This window comes from Periplaneta americana, chromosome 4 (genome assembly GCF_040183065.1).
Source record: "Periplaneta americana isolate PAMFEO1 chromosome 4, P.americana_PAMFEO1_priV1, whole genome shotgun sequence".
Lineage (NCBI taxonomy): Eukaryota > Metazoa > Arthropoda > Insecta > Blattodea > Blattidae > Periplaneta > Periplaneta americana.
This window is the reverse complement of record NC_091120.1, coordinates 178,748,316-178,762,492: the sequence shown is the minus strand read 5'-3', so window position 1 is coordinate 178,762,492 and position 14,177 is coordinate 178,748,316.

Below are 14,177 nucleotides of genomic sequence, written 5' to 3'. Positions count from 1 at the left end.
TTGATCACATGAAATGATTAGTACGATTTCCGAAAACAGAACACCACTTTAAAAGGTATAGCTTACTTAAAAACTTACAAACAACTTTCTTTCTTGGGGAAGTCGCTACCATACTATTTCCTCTCTTGGACATTTTAATACAAATCTAAACTCGAAAGAATCCCATTAAAATGTTAAACATACTATTTACGTGCATCTTTCGTACGAAGTAGCTCCATCAGCTATTTCTTATTTAAGTACACTTACCTGAATATATAGAGTTGAATTGGAATCACAACGCAACAGAACTGAATTGTGTATTGATATTAATATTAATACCGGTATTACTAATTAATTATTAATTCACAAGCCTAGATACTTGCATTCTCATCAGTTTACTTTACTGCAAACCGAAGTTATTGCTGCCAACATAACAGTTAGAAAATAACTGTCAGTTGTAGTATTTGTCAGTACCCGAAATTCGAAACGAAGAACGTTGGTAAAAGAAAATTGAACCTGAGAGCTAGAAAATCACTATAATCCACTAGCGTATGTAATAATAAGGGGAAAATGGTTACATTTCACCCTTAGGGTATTAAGTAAGCTGACCCAGATTATATATATTGAAAACCAGGTATTTATAATCTGTCTATTGAAACCGCTTCTTCCCTAGTTTCCAGTGCCTCTTTGTTTATTTCTTTCCACCAGTAGACAGTCTAACGATCCTGAGTTACATTTTTTGTGGAATACAGTTGTTAACCCCCCCAAGTATATACGTTTGCTTGCAACGTACCCACGTTGTATTATGACGGCTATGCAGCAAATTATCGTACGAATTAATTTTCAATTATATTGCTCAGTGAAGCTGTCCCTACGTAATCCAGTCGATATGTTCGCTATTGATGACCCACAATACGGCGAAGCGAACGTGGAATAGCAATTGCACGCCTCTGAATTCCCATATGGCGTAACAAGTACGCGAAAAGACGAACTTCAACTGTCTCCTATAAACACACAGCCAGTAATTTCCTTTTTTTTTTTTGTCGACAAAAGGCTCGTGTTCGAGTCCCGGTCTGGCCTGGAACTTTTCTGTGAAAAATCCATAGTGACACTAACGGTAGACAAGACCGCAGTTTGAATTTTTACATAGAACTACAGCTCGATTCAACGTTATTGGCCCCTGTCCTTGGTTGTTTGGCTAGTGAGCGAGCTGTCTATGCTCGAAGCTGAAGGACACTCACGTCAACATGATATTGTTTAATCAACAGACGTAGTGGTTAGTAACGGGACGTGTAGAAGAATATTGTGTTTTAAGACGGAGTGTACCGTGACATGATAAGAATAAAGTGTTATGTTTTATGACTGCGCAGCCTGACCTGTGTGACCCAGCCCACCAGTAGTTATGAGTAACTCGCTCTTAAGGGCCATTCACAACGAAAATTAAACATAACCGTAACATAAACACAGAAGTTTGCGCCCAGGCTACCAAATGGGATCATTCACAATGATTCACATAAGCATTGACATAAACATTACCGTAAGACGTTAACATGAAAGTTTGCAAACTCCAAAGTTTCATGCTTATGCTTACGTGATGAAAGAGTGATGGAACGGAGAAAAATTCTCTCCGGCGCCGGGATTTGAACCCGGGTTTTCAGCTCTACGTGCTGATGCTTTATCCACTAAGCCACGCCGGATACAACCCCGACGCCGTTTAGATTCGTCTCAGATTAAGCTCCATCTCTTGGGTTCCCTCTAGTGGCCGCCCTCTGCACTACGTCATAGATGTCTATGAACGCAGGACCGAAATCCATACATGTGTTGAGGTGCACTCGAGTGAGTGACTGGTTGGCCGGGATCCGACGGTATAGGCGCCGTCTTAAATCACAAAGTGATTTATTACGCATACCATATATATTTTGATGTACCGAGGTACATATGATATTTCCATGCAGATATTCTGCGTCATCATATGATGAAAGAGTGCAGCACGTAGAGCTGAAAACCCGGGTTCAAATCCCGGCGCCGGAGAGAATTTTTCTCCGTTCCATCACTCTTTCATCATATGATGACGCAGAATATCTGCATGGAAATATCATATGTACCTCGGTACATCAAAATATTTATGCTTACGTGATTTGCAAACAGAACACAATCGTGGAGCGCTGAAGTATACGACAGAATATGAGGAAATGGCGTTGTCGTTATTTTTCCATGGTTACCAAGTATGTTTGCGGTTATGTTTATGTTCCCATCGTGAATGATGGTATGACTTCTTGATTTTGCCGTAACGTTTATATTATTAAGTTAACGCTTACGTTATGTTTAATTTTCATTGTGAATGAGCGTTAAGTCTATGTACTGTCGGTGACTCAGGAGAAGACGAGAGCGGACTGAGGAGGAAGGGATGTGAACAGATAACGTACGACAACACGTGCAATATTTGTACTGCAGTAAGCGGAAACATTAGGTCTCCTTCTGTTGAACTTAGCTTTAATTTCCATACGCATTGTTACTCATGTTTCCTGCACGAGTAATAACCTGGCTACTGGGATGCTTATCTGAGTGATGTTTATAATAATCAGCAGCGAGAGTCAAGAAGGTCACATTCTTTCCTCTCGTCTTCTCCTGAGTAACGGACAGTACTTACTTTTTGCAGGGGCCAAAATCTCTGAATCAAGCTGTACATACGTCTTTCGCCTCACTTCCTCCCATGTTCTCCTTCTTTCCCCTTGTTTTCATTTTGTTCCTTTGTTCTTCATGCATTCCCCATACTCCCCTTGTTATCCTTGTCATTCCCTTGTTCTCCTTGTTTTCCCCTGGATATATTTGAGTATAATGTGGAATTTTTCATAAGTAAGAGGTAAATTTAATCGCTCGTACTTTTTTTTTCATTTTCTACACAATTTTAAAAATTCTTGCACTGGTATATTACAAAAGACGTGAATCTTTTTTGCATCACCCCCATTACCGTAACTTCATCGTAGATTTGTATGTGTTCACAATTTTGTTCTTGTTCAAGTAACAGCCTGTCTTCAAATGCTGCATACAGCAGCACTGAGTTCGATTTCTGTAACATCTGCCAAAGTGTGTGCGATGGAGTCCTTCAACTTATTTATTGTCGTTAAGTTTGCTCAAAAACACTCTTTCCATCATGATCCATATATCTTAATGTCATCTATCACCTGATATCTTCTTCTGCTCCGAACTCTTCTCCCGTTCACCATTCCTTCCAGTGCATCCTTCAGAAGACAGTTTCTTCCCAACCAGTGACCCAGCCAATTTCTTTTCGTCTTTCTGATCAGTTTCAGTATCATTCTTTCTTCATCCACTATTTCCAACACAGATTCGTTTCTTATTCTGTATGTCCACTTCACACACTCCATCCTTCTCCATATTAAAAAAGTCAATGTATATATTATTTATGAATACTTGCTTTACATGTGCGCGTTGTAACTGGACACAATTTTCATATGTACAAATAAATATATGAATTAATTAACGAATGAATGATGTAATTACTTAACGAAGGAATTAAGTAATGAATTAACGAATTAATTAACAAATTAAGTAATTAACGAATTAATTAATTAACGAATGAACGAATAAACGAATAAAGAAATGAATGAATAAATAAATAAATAAAATAAATAATTAAGGAAATAAATAAATAAAGCAGTAGTTCCCCCTGGAATGAGTTGATATTTAGTCACAATTATACAGAGTGTTTCGGAGGTGGTGTTACAAACTTTCAGGGATGATGGCGAAAGGAAGGCGAAGGGCACATGTATCAATTTGAGATAAGGAAATCACCGAGTCGAAAGTTACAAGCAAAAATAGTTGTGTGGAAATGAAATAATTTTTATTCCTCTGTACACCTTATTTATGTGAATTTGTCTGTGCGTCTTACACATACTGTATTCATCTGACGTTGTTTACGTTGTCTACTTACAGTATTCCGTTCAGTGCGCTGTCTGAGGGATGGGGACAGGAAACTACACTAAAGCAATGCAGATAGCGTAATGTGTAACGGACATGGTCGGTCCTGATATGAACGTCTGTAGACAGCAGTGTATGTGTACAAGTTGAAGTGACCAGTCGATCAGTCCTAGTGAAATGGAGGAGTACACGAGAGCGGAATAAACAGACTTGATTTTCGAATACGGATAAGCCAATGGGAACAGTAGACAAGCTCACAGATTGTATCGGGTACAAGTACCCACGTAGGAGGCATCCGGCCCATATCATTTTTCCACGACTGTTCCAAAAGTTAAGGGAAGGAGGGAAATAATCTTACCGTAGTTGACACTCTTGGCATGAAAGAATGATACATCGTAAGGAATACTGAAAACAAAGTCTGGTTGCGGATATGAGCGAGGTTTAGTAGAGTGAATTTTCGTAATCAGCACGTGTGGACTGATGAAATGTGTGCCAAATTACAATTCCATTTCCACACAACTATTTTTGCTTATAACTTTCGACTCAGTCATTTCCGGACCATGGTTCCTTATCTCAAAGGGCAGGGCATAGTTGCGCCCCACGGTCAGATAAAATGCAGCAGATGAAAAGGGTCCCTGTTTTGTGGGCATAGTTTCGCCCCATTCCCATAGGTAGAGAAAAGGGCATGGTATAGTTGCGCCCCGATGAAATAGGTAGAGAAAAAGACATTACGGAAACTCGAGCCTCGTAATCAAGCAGCCTTATTGATTTCTTATTCGATTTAATTTTCATTATCGATACCGTTGAAATGAACACCATGAAGTTGGCAGTACATTATTAACTGTTCTTCTACTGTTTATGTAGTGAATATCAATACCCTACCGTTAAAATGAACACCATGAAGTTGGCAGTACTTTATTAACTATTTTTCTACTGTTTATGCAGTGATTATCAATAGCCTACCGTTAAAATGAACACCATGAAGTTGGCAGTACTTTATTAACTGACATATTCAAATGAGTGAGCCGTTGGAATAGGGGCCTTAGCAGTGTTGACATTTTATTAGTGATTTTCACACCGTCTGTGGCGTATAGTGAGGTTAATTTAAAATGAATGTTAAGTTTAATGAAAAGGGTGAAGAGTTAATAATTCACAATGGTTCTAAATTTCAATTTTCGAAACCCTGTACCGTAGGGTTTAAGATATCGATGCAGAAACAAAAAATGCAGTTCATTTATTGTGTGTGATCAATAAAAAGTGTTATTTTAAATAGCAAAATTGATCATACGCTAGGCCTACTTGATTTCAATGCAGCTATCACTGTAATATTTTTAAGTAATTTATTTATTTTATGACAATCACTTTCGTGTGTACTGTGCCTATCGGGGCGCAACTATGCCATGTCCCATCTGTTACCTGATTTCTTCGGGGCGCAATTATGCCATGTCCCATCTGTTACCTGACTTCTTCGAGGCGCAACTATGCCATGTCCCATCTGCTACCTGACTTCTTCGGGGCGCAACTATGCCATGTCCCATCTGTTACCTGATTTCTTCGGGGCGCAATTATGCCATGTCCCATCTGCTACCTGATTTATTCGGGGCGCAACTATGCCATGTCCCATCTGCTACCTGATTTATTCGGGGCGCAACTATGCCATGTCCATTCTGCTACCTGATTTCTTCGGGGCGCAACTATGCCATGTCCCATGTGCTACCTGATTTCTTCGGGGCGCAACTATGCCATGTCCATTCTGCTACCTGATTTATTCGCGGCGCAACTATGCCATGTCCCATCTGTTACCTGATTTATTCGGGGCGCAACTATGCCATGTCCCATCTGTTACCTGACTTCTTCGGGGCGCAACTATGCCATGTCCCATCTGTTACCTGATTTATTCGGGGCGCAACTATGCCATGTCCCATCTGTTACCTGACTTCTTCGGGACGCAATTATGCCATGCCTAGGCCTCCCAATTGACCGTAGGGCGCAACTATGCCATACTGATCTCAAATTGATACATGTGCCCTTCGCCATCATCCCTAAATTTTGTAACACCATCTCGGAAACACCCTGTAGATTAAATCATTCCAGATCGTCACAAAAGACAGAAACTGTTATTCAGACGAATTTTAAATTAAAAATCGAAGTTGTTATACTGTACGTGGAGCGGGTCGCGCTCTGTCTGATTGACAGGCAGGCTGAGCGCCAGAGTCCGCTGTCGTCAGGAAGCGCTGCAGCTCTGCTTGGCGTCGGGCCACACGCAACACGTGGCTCCTCACAAATCGAGTAACAAGGATCACATGGACCGGACATCTCGCTGTTCTGATTGAAATTTAAACAAATGCTGATACCGTATCAGTAACATCATCATTAATATCACCAGCAGCGACGCTAATGCACCCGTGGCGTGTATGCAGTATTCCAGTGGCGGGTTTCGTTCGTGCCAAAAATTACGTCAGCAATAATAGTTTAATGAAACACACAATGGTCACGTATGCATTTAAATAAGCATATTTAATGTAATTAATAAATACTCAGTATGTTCATTTGTAATATCAATAATCTAAAAATATGTCTATTCTGAAATTATTGAGGGGTCCAGTGAAAGAAGTGGACAAACCACAAATCCTGATACGTAGAATGTCTCATTACTTCACTGAAATTTTTACTTTTCATTCGAGCCCAAGATTAAATAATATAGTAAATAATTAGAACCGGAGATAGATCCGAGGAATTGGTAAAAATGTTTTTTTTTTCGAGAATTTCGTAATTTAATACCTGCCGAAATTAGAGTTCTAGAAAAAAAAACACACACGGATCAAATTTATTTTAGAGTTAAAAGTACTCGAAAAAAAATTGGAAATAGCAATATGAAATCTTGATAGGTTTGAAGTGGAATGGCTCTTGTGCTAGGGCAGGAAAATTAAACAAGACAGCTTCAGTCCACATAATAATAATAATAATAATAATAATAATAATAATAATAATAATAATAATAATAATAATATAATAATAATAATAATAGTAAGGAAATAATAATAGGAATAGATCCAGTTCCATCCAAAATCATTATAAATGGCACATTAATAGAACGTGTGAATTCATTCAACTATTTAGGTTATAATCCATCATTCATCACTGATATAGACGACAAAATCTCAAAATTTCTAAAAATTGCTGGAACCATCAACACTGTATTCAAACCTTCCCAAGTACAAAGACATACAAGGCTGAAAATCTACCAAACTCTCGCACGACCAGTTTTGGCTTATGGCAGTGAAGCATGGACACTAAGAAAATGTGACGAAAGACGGCTAACAACTGCCGAAATGAGATTCATTCGAAAAACTGCTGGATACTCTCTTCTCGACCATCATCGGAACGTAGATATTCTGAAGGAATTAAAAATTGACTCTATTGTCCATTATTTGCAGCAATACAGGTTTCAGTGGCAGACACATGTCAAGAGGATGGATCGCTCTAGATGGCCCAGACAGATTTAATCGTATGTCCCAAGAGGTGGAAGAAATTTAGGAAGACCTAGAAAACGCTGGCAAGAGACTGTAACAGATCCACTGGAGTCTAACACTTGAAGACTGATGATGAAGATGATGATGATGATGATGGTGGTGGTGGTGGTGGTGGTGGTGGTGGTGGTGGTGGTGGTGGTGGTGGTGGTGGTGGTGGTGATGATGATGATGTTAACAGTAATTCCAATAGTAAATGTAAAGATTCCTATGATATTGTTTTCATTTTTCTGAATTTCAAAGTATATCATACTGGTGTTTAATCAGCATAAATGAATAGCTGTTTGTTAAAAGTGCCGAAGTCCAGAATGATAAATTTTACAGGAAAAAGAAAAAACTATTTCATGCTTAATCATTTAAGTTTATTAATTTTCTGAATTATTCAAATTAAGAAGTTACACTTAACTCACATCCATGAGAAGTGTATTTGAAAATATAATCAATCATGCCCTTAGAAGGGACACTTAAATTAGCTGGATATATGCCCTTTTAGCAAATAAATATTTTAACAGCTACTTTTTTGTTTAAATATAATAAAAACGAGTTTTGTATGAAAAACAAGATTTATTAATATGTTTTACTGTATACAAAATATTTTTATAATGAATTTGAGCAATTTGAAATTTATTTTTTTGGAATATGAAAATATAATATTATACTGATCTCTTTGATTTTTTCACATCAGTGTTGGGTTCACTGTTCAATCTGCTCATAAAATACTTTAATATTATCCCCAATGTATGATTTTACTTTCTTTGCGTCATTAAGTTTTTTTTTTCCAAGTCAAAGTTTTCCTTCTGGATGTGCAATAACACTAGACAGTTCAATAGATGTATGCGAATTTTGACGCAAAACAAAGATGTGTGTGGTAAACCCAATAATGGATGGTGAGGCAATAATAACTCCTGTACGCTCCTGGTCATAAATGAACTTCATCTTCTTATGACGCTCGGCATTAGCTTTCTCCGAAGATTTTTCTTGTAATATTTCTGCCACCAGCCTTCAAAATTATAAATTTGGACAGATTTTGTTGCACTTCCACAACGGCAAATTTGAGCGAAGAACTGCTAAAAAATAATAATTTAAATCAGTTGTCATATGCTGTAAATTCGATCATGCTTTTGTAGAGCTCGTTTGATAATAGCAAAATCTGTCACAAGGCTCAAACTGTGGCTCCTGATAGATTTTGAATCAGATTTGTTACTTCGTGACATGAATAACTAGTTCTGTAGCTGCTGCTCTTTCGGAATCATCATTTAGGTGTGTAGATGTCTGAATTTGCAAACTCCTTGCCTTTTTTAATATTAGTATTACCTACAGCGTCTACTTCAATATCAGAATTCATTGTAATGTATTCAAATGTTGTTTATGTAATAGAACTATTTTCATCAGACTTCAAAACTTACGATTAACTCGAAAGCTTTAAGCAATGGAAACATTTCGAAAACAAATTTGAAGTCCCGGCGATGATTTCTACGATAATGCGCAGTTCTAGCAGACAAAAATTTAGTCACTCAGCATACGGAAGTCCGCCAGGCGAAACTAATCCTTTGTTTAACTCGTTATAACATGGAAACTAGTAAAGATTTTGAATACCAACCACTTTTAAAACTAATTTTAATTCTTTATAAACATTTCTCTCGCTTTGACCTCCCATCTAAAGTGAAAAATAAAAAAGTTTACCGCTTGCCAACTTTTGAGGGTGTTAATGTCTATTTTGAACAGGTCTCTTCGAAGTTAGTTTATTTTTTCCTCACTGTCCAAAAAGATTTTGATTTCGATTTTTTTTTTCTATGCTTTCTTTAGACATTTATCTATGAATACTAAAAATTACAGCGCGATTGATTGACTATCATAGGAACTATGACATGATAATGTTTAACGGTGCGGCAAATAGAGTCTTCATCTACAGCTACTGACTACTCGCACCAGCTACGGCTCAAAAGTGTGTGATATAAAATGTTTTGTAATGGAATGCATTTGAATGAGATGGAATGCAGGCTTGAAATGTAATGTCCCATGCTTGTGTGTTAAGTTTTGGCTGCGCATCACAAAACTTCACAGTTACAAGAGAATTATACGCTTCACCCAGACTAATTAAATTATGTAGTGGACCCCACATAATAATAGCGGACCATTTTACAGAAATTTCAACTCCCCATACCATGTGACGTGTACGTCAGGGCAGATACATACTGTAGCAGGCCGGTTCAACGCCTTGTTTCAACTTGACATCAGTGTGAGAAACTTGTTCGTTCGCTACCAGCGAAATGCAATGCTATGAGTCTTTTCTTCGTCGAAATATTTTACTATGTATAATTTAAAATTATTATGACTTCATGTTGAAGAGAGAAGTTTTGTTAATGAATTTGGCATTCCTAAGAAACTAGTTCGATTAATTAAAATCTATTTATTTATTTATTTATTGTTTTATATTTGTTTATTTATTTAATTATTTAGCTCTTTATTTATCTACCTATTTATCTTATGTGTAGACTTCGTTGAATTGCCACACGTAGCACGCAATCAGGTTGCCGATGTACGGTAGTATAGAGGAGGTGAGCGACCGCCCGGGCTCGTAGTATAAGCAGTTCATGTTAAGAGTTGTGACCGGTCCAAATAGATAGAGCAGCTACAGCTAATGTATACCTATGTAAGCACTTGTTTTTGCATTACTGTAGTTGGAATAGTCAAAGCTGACATTTGTTCAGTGCAGACAAGAATTCGATCAAACATACTACAATGAGAGTGTTGCTGTTCCAAATAATTTCCCCTGGAATACCCTTACCCCCGCAGCCAGTCTTGACCCATTGGGGAACGTATTAATTATTATGCAGAATATTACAGCAAAATAATGGAGGTAATTGATGCATTGGATAGCACAGACAGTTCCGCTGTTGCAGCTATAAAATCATTGCCTTCTGAACAGCTATTGGAAGATATTCTGTTCATTGATTATAATTTTAAAATCGTGTCCAAAAGCATCATACTGTTAGAATCGTCTAAACTACATCTCTCATAAGCTCTTAATATAGTGGATAAAGTATCACAAACTGTTATCCAAAATAACAATTCACTAATTTCAGAAAAAGTGAAATATAAGCTGGGAAACATTATTGCTAAAAATTCTGCGTATTCACAACTTCGTATTATAAATTATGTACCATCAAGTCACGACAAGACGTCTGAAGTTGGTGTACTAAAAAATAGTGATTTCCGTTCTTCAAATATGTACGTATTACATCGTATGATGTTGAACGTACATTTTCCCAAAATAAAAACTGTTTAAGTGACCATCGGAGGAGGTTACTTTGCAGTAGCTCAAAATGCACGTAACTCTTCACCGCAATGCACATATTCAAGGATGATGTGAATATCTTACATTAAATTTTAAGAGTTAATATATCTCACTATAAAATAATTGTGTATTTACATGTTTAGACATTTCCTAATTCAAAGATCATTCATTATATCATTTCTTGAATGCAGGATACAGGTTTTATTGTAACCGCAGCATACTGCTCAGTGTTTACATCAGAGGCATACTCCATCCGTTGCACGCCCCTTTCTCATACAGTCTATAACGCGTGCGCAGTAAACCTTGCGATTCTCATGGCAATTCCACGAAGTCTACTAATGTATTTTAACGTCAAATTAAGCAGGAGTTTTGATTCCCTGTCACGAGATGCGCAGATGTTTATTCTTTAATCCTTATTGTTGGCAGATGTTTTCGACATTTTGTTTTAGTCACTGAAATGTAGTACACATTAAATCAGGCATGACAGAAATCAGACTCTAAATGTGCAGTTTTGTGCGCGGATCGCCGGTCCGTGCAGAAGAAATCATTCGAGCGTTGCTCTTTCCCGTTCTTAGCTGGAGGGGTGTACAATAATCTATTCTGCGCTTCTAGGGTTGGATTAAATAGACATTTGGACATTATAAACACACTTAGCACAAGGAAAAAAACACGGTTGTTATCAGTGTCTATACTTGACAATTGTAATACAAGAAACTATAGGCTTACTCAGTTATACTTCACAAAGTAGTGGTTTGTAAAGCATAATTTATTAATATGATTTTTATATAGTATTTGAAGAAAAAAAAATATTGCAGTAATTTCGATACAACAAAAAACGAACAAGTATTTCATTTTATGTAGTAGGTGCTAATTATTTTAAAGTAATATACCCTACTCTTTCATTGTTCGTGGAGCATTATTATTTATTGGAACCATTGGTACACAAATGTTGAGGAAAATATTATACTGCAAATTAATTACATGCAGTAAGACATTGTGAAGCTTTTACACTGAAATTATTTTCTTGCTTTATATCAATATAAATTAACATTAATATTAATAAATGATATAAATTAAGTTTAGAATTTAAATTCGCATATAGTTTATTTGGAAAACATTGAGAGCAAGTATCGACAAGTTGGGAGCTTACTGAAAGAAGTGTAGTTCACAAGCTATAAAGCGACGATATTCCGTTTATGTCAGGTTTAAAAATTTATTAATGTAAGTATATTAGCATAATATAGTGACGTGAGATATAAAATTTGCCATTATATATTTTTCTAGAAACATTTTCCGCTTTGCAAATTGTTGCTTCCTTCGCTCCTTACAACCTCAAGAGCCTCGCATGTATTCCTCACTATATTCTCATCACTTACCAGCTTATGAAATGAAAGTCGTAAGTCGTCTAATCTTTGATGGCTGTGTTAGTACAGACTTCAAAACAACGCCATTGTCAAGTTCGTTTTTCCGTGAGAGTACTGATTAAGAAATAAGCGCTCGCAATACCATATTTTAAGAACTTTACTAATCTGATCTACTGTTCGCGCAACTTATCTGGGCAGCTAAAAGAGCGGGGAAGCGGGGTGTAGCGAGGTTGCTTGTAGCGGTAGCGTGGCAGGAGAGGGAAGGAGAGGGGCAGCGAGAGAGCAGTAGGGAACCCAAGTGCCTAGATAAGTTGCGCGGACAATAAACTGTCACAAGACTATTACCTCGACATGGGCTGACGAAAGCCTTTCATTTTAAAATAATTATTGTTGGCTGAGGAAAACATTAGGCCTATAACAATTATGTTATATGATTCGTAATTTCTCTTCTTCGTTATCTGTGAACTCCTCACTTTATTTATCATAACTCATTCACAGACACAGCCAAATCGGCACCCAAATCTGCTGTTGCAGATCTGTATAGCCCTGTCACGTTCCCCTCCAAGGCGATTCACTCCCTCCAGGTAGGGGAATAGAAAGTGCACATCGCACAGAGACTACTGCACAATGTGCAGGGTTTTGGCATGTCTGCATTAAATCAACGGCTCTTCCCTGTGAAGCAATACTGGATTACGAATTCAATTACAGCTACTCAAAGGGCATACCAAAAAGAATCTGGTGTTCGTAATCCTCCTCAAAGAAACGCAATACTGGGACTGGTAAACAAATTGGAAACAACTGGAGCTCTGTAAGAACAATAATTTTGATGACAATAAATATGCAGAATAAATAATAAACATCTGCGCATCTCGTGACAGGGAATCAAAACTCCTGCTTAATTTGACGTTAAAAACTGGTCATTAAGTGAATTTCCAGCCCAATAAATAAATAATTTTCCACATTTGCTATAGATGTTAGTAATCTCCCAAAGATATTCTATCTACATTTGAGGTAGTTGAATCGGGGGAAGATGACTATCGGGGGAAGATGGTTATTTCTTTGTAGTTTCACATTCTTCCAAGAGAGAACGCCACGCGCATGTCTTCATGATCACTGAGACAGTTGAATGTCTGTAGAGTGGAAGCTAACTCATTTTGCCACGTGTTCTTGTTGTGAGAAGAAGAAAAGCAAGAAAACAGCTCATTTTTCTGCTATAAAATAATTGCAAAAGTATGTTAAAATTTTAATACATCTTTGAATTCGTAATAACTGTCAAACCTTTGTAATGGATATTGTAGTAAAGGTTCTTAAGTTTGTATTGTTAACAACCAACGACCTTGTTCCGCCATATTAGGTTGCGTCACAGCACTAGGCATCTTACTCCCATACTTGGGGAAGATGATCATTTTTTTTCGGGGTAAGATGGTAACTTGTTGCAAGAGTTTCATTTTTTTTTTTGCAGGGAATGTGTAAACATTACGTTAGATCCTCTGGTAGTCAGTGGATTGAGGACAGTCTTCAACTTGCGATGGAACATGTTATAACAGAGGGTATGAACTGTTTTAGAGCATCGCAAGCATACGGGATTTCTTACCGTACCCTTAAACGCTGCCTAAAGAGAATGACAAAAAATGTACTGGATTGAATTCATTGTGTGCAAGAAGTGATTTCACGAGTCTTGCACACGGCAATAAAATATTTGCAATGACTGTGTTGCTAAGTAATGATAAACGAATGAGAAAGAATCCATGAGCTTTAGATTAAGCCAATTTTGTTATATACATGTATCAAACCAAGTTCAGGTAAAATACATATATCAGTAAATGTACTAATTGCATTTGCCATTTTACCCGACTATTGGGGAAAGATGCCTACAGTGCAGGCAAGAAGAAAACCTGTATCTATAAACAAGGTAATTAATGTTTTCCATTTTGTACCAAAAATATACTTTCAAAATAACTTTCAGACTTTGATATTTCAATATGATATTCAAAACTAAATGAACAGTATGTTAAATTTTCAATCAAAGAAAAAGTCAGGCATCTTCCCCCGATCCACTCTATAATA